This window comes from Nannospalax galili, unplaced genomic scaffold (genome assembly GCF_000622305.1).
Source record: "Nannospalax galili isolate Female #2095 unplaced genomic scaffold, S.galili_v1.0 scaffold1237, whole genome shotgun sequence".
In the NCBI taxonomy this organism is placed as follows: domain Eukaryota; kingdom Metazoa; phylum Chordata; class Mammalia; order Rodentia; family Spalacidae; genus Nannospalax; species Nannospalax galili.
In genome coordinates this window covers 4,433-8,476 of record NW_008339764.1, presented here as the reverse complement: position 1 = coordinate 8,476, position 4,044 = coordinate 4,433, and the positions used below count along the sequence as shown (strand labels likewise).

General features: G+C 37.5%; 1 pseudogene; it reads left to right on the top strand.

The window, feature by feature from the left end:
* Positions 1-3,894, top strand: part of LOC103735316 — a 43,779-nt pseudogene extending 39,885 nt beyond the window's left edge.
* Positions 3,895-4,044: the final 150 nt, after the last annotated feature.

Below are 4,044 nucleotides of genomic sequence, written 5' to 3'. Positions count from 1 at the left end.
TTGAGAGTACGGCTTGGCTGAATTTAACCTCAAATGTAAAAGAAAAAGAAAAACATAAAGATCTTAAGTACCAAGAAGTGCATAAAAAGGTGCTAAATCTACTGCCTTACACACACACACACAGACACACACACACATATGTATATATGTGTTCCTTCCCTTGTGTTATATATATAGTGAGGACCCTCAGTTCGATTCCACTGATTAAAATGTCTGCTTTTATGATACTACCATGCTGTCTTCATTACTATAGGTCTGTAGTATAACTTGAGGTCAAGGATGGCAATACTTCGTGAGGCTTTTCATTGTTCAGGATTCTTTTGGCTAGCATGGGTCTTCATGTTCATAGCAAGCTTACGACTATTTTTTTCAATTTATGTAAAGAATTTTGTTGGAATTCTGATGGGGATTGTGTTGAATCTATAGACTGCTTTTGGTACAATCGCCATTTTCACAGTATTAACCCTACTTATCCAAGAACATAGCGAGTCTTTGCATCTTCTGGGCTCTTCCTCACTTTCTTTCTTCAGTGTCTTAAAGTTCTCATTGTACAAGATTTCACTTCCTTGATTGGATTAACTCCAAGATCTTTTAAACTTTTCCAGGGTATTATGAATGGGATTGAATCTCTGATTTCATTCTCTGTATGTCTCTTGGTGGTGTATGAGAAGGCTGATTTTTCTGTGTGTGCTAATTGTGCGTCCTGCTACTTTGTAGAATGTGTCCATCAGCTCTGGCTGTTTTCTGGTGGAGTCTTAGAGGTTTTTGTTAATGTTTAGAATCATATATCATCTGCAGACTGGGTCCTTTAATTCTTCCTTTCCTATTTGTATCCCCTTTGTTCCTTCCGTGTGTTATTTCTCTGACAAAGATCTCAAATACTGTACTGAAAAATAATGGAGCGTCTTCAGGGTTTGGCTTCCGCCAGGTGTGATGGGACTTGGGCCTAACCCCTCAGACACTGATGGATAGTGCATTTTGTAATCTCCATTGCTGGGGTTACAGAGAAGGATGAAGACACAATGTTCATAACTCAGCATCTTCCAAATAAGTGGAACACTAGCTATGCAAAGAATGAACACTCTTGCTTTCAGTGGGAAGAATTTCAAAAAAGCTGCTCCCAGCAGAAATGTTCAAAAGGTTGTCAGAATCTTTAAGAGGATTTTGTCTAGAATTCTTCAGTCACTGGACTAGTTCTAATTCCTGGGTTTTGTCTTTTAGTTTTTCTCAGGTCTCTCACTATTTTTTGGAACCCAGATGTCTAAGATTCCATGGATTCAGTACTTTAGTATTCCTCATTATGGGTTTATGGTAAGTCGTCCTCACCTGCTGCTGTAACTGAGTTCTTAAACTGTAACAGGTGAAATGAATTCCAACCAAGTCATATCCCCAGCTGTGATCTCTGAATGTCTCCTGTCCAGAAATTTTCTTTCAGGAGTAATAGATGAGAATTCCTGGTGACCTTAGGTAGCCTAACATCCCTGAGTCATCTGGAATTTTCCTCAATCACCCTGTTATTTGAACATGAAGTGTGATAGAAATTCCAGAGTAAAGAAGATAGACTATTTCATAAAAATCATATTGGATTTCTATCTAATAAAGAAATAATGAGATCATAGACTGCAATACATAGTTTAAATACAAGAGAAATTTAAAAAGAAACAGAGACTATATAATACTCACAGCAAATATAGGCTTTACCAAGCTGCTCCCTGCAATAAATTGTGTCTTAATATTGTATAGAAGATAGACTATCTCATAAAAATCATATTAGGTTTCTATCTAATAAAGAAATAATGAGATCATAGACTGCAATACATAGTTTAAATACAAAAGAAATTTAAAAAGAAACAGAGACTATATAATGCTCACAGCAAATATAGGCTTTACCAAGCTGTTCCCTGCAATAAATTGTGTTAATATAGTATAACAAAGATTCATAATTACAACTGAATTTGATAAAAATAGGCAAGAAAAGATTGTTGCTATGAATCAGAACTATTCATTGTTTTATGGGGTTATAGGATTGGCGGTCAAAGAAGGAAGGAGCTTTGTGGTAATCTAGTCAGAGATCTCACCCCTTAGTCAAGGGAAGCAGCACTCTAGCCCTAGGTCTCCTGATCACCAGGGAAAATAGCAAAAGCTTTTCTGGGCAGACTGTGAACTTGAAATTAGTGTGCTTTTTATTCCCTTTAATATATATTAATATATTTCAAATAATGATAGGTTGAACTTGGGGAAGTAACTATTTTCTTTGGAAAATGTTTGGTATTTAATACTGTTTACCTTGCTCGTTCCCACTTTTGTTACAGGCTTTGCAGCATAATGAATTCTGGGGACAGAACTTCTGTTCAGAACTCAATGGAACAGAAATCAGTCACTGTCAGAACTATGTAATGTAAGTTTAAGTTCAGTGTCCTGATGGGCTTCCTTACTGTGCTGTGAATAGAAAGACCCTGGACTTACACATGGAACTGGTCCTTTCGGGTTCAACAATCAAGTCTGAGTCCCAGTTTTCCACCTTGTACAGGAGTCACTGTGTGCCACCACATGCTGGTTTGTAGTTTCTACTCCAGAGCGTAGAGAATGCGCAGAAAGATTCCTTTGGAGCCATTTGAAAAATGATGCTTTGATTATGGATTAGTTACTTCAGAATAGTTGAGTTTTGAAATGGGTTGTTTTGATAGTTTAGAAATGGCATATCATTTCTAAATGTATGGACTGTATGGTCCCTGTGAGCCCAACCCATAGACAGCAGAAACTGTTAAAGGAATGAGCTTTACCTGCCAAGATTCTGGCCCTTCCCTCTGTCTCACAGTTCTCTTCAAGAAATCAAAGGCTCCAGGGTATGTGTAGGGGAGGTTATATCTTCCAATTTAAAAAAAACAAATATTTCAATATCTTTAGAAGAAAACCTCATTTTTGAATAATGTCATTAAGACAGAAGTGTAAATGTGAATATATGTCATTAAGACAGAAGTGTAAATTTTAATAAAATTAGTATATCCTATTTTAAAATTTATAATAGTAGTTACCCTTCCTGTTATTATTGTCAGTGGTTTGGTATTGATGTATAAAACAATGAGAGAAGAGTATGCTGGCATGTTACATCTCTCAAGAGTATCAAATAATAACACAAATTTCTGTTTAAATAATGAACAGGAAAAACCTCTGTGGAGAGAGACTTTATACTGTCTACTCTCTTGGTTTGGTCTGAGTGTGGCAGCTCTGTAATACAAAAGCCTTGCCAGTGCCTGGGCAGGAGGACGTGGGTGGGAAAAGTGAGACCGGAGAAGGAGGGGCCTCCACAACCTTCATATTCACCTCAGGCTTGAAATCACAAGAGGAGGGAGAAATATGCTCTTTCAGCCCAGGGAGGCCACAAGAGGGGCACAAGAACGGTGACAGGCAGTAACTGTGGCTGTGCCCAGAGGGCTGCTCCATCCTGCTCTGCTTCGGCTGCTACCCAAGGTTCGCTGATACCAGGGTTCCTAGTGACTTCCGGTAGCTGAGTATCTGCAGAGCTCATTGTAGTCTTGGTGCATGAGCGAACAGGAGGTGACTCTGGCTGGAAACCCTTGTTCTTCTCCTTGTAAGCATTTAGTGACTGCTACCTATTATATATGAAGGGATCATTTCTAATGATTTATTTAAACTCCAAGCTTCTTTAGGAAAGGCATAGTAAGTAAAATGAAATTGAAATTCCAGGAGTATGGTTTCATTTGTGTGTGTGTTGAATTACAGATGTACTGGTGAAGAATTCTTGACAATCCAGGACATTGATCTTTCATCGTGGGGCTTCTGGAAGAATCATGTGGCCTTGGCTATTATAATGATTATCTTCTTGCAGTTACCTATGTACAATTACTTCTCAAGAAAAAACAAAATTTTTAATTCCTCTTTAATTTTCTACAAATTACCCTCACCTTCAAAGGGACTCTTTTTGTGCTGTAACCTAGTTTAAACATGTATGAAACTGTCAAGGAAGAAAATAAAAGTTACAGACCTTGAAAAAGGAATATTTTATTTTAAACTATTAAAGAT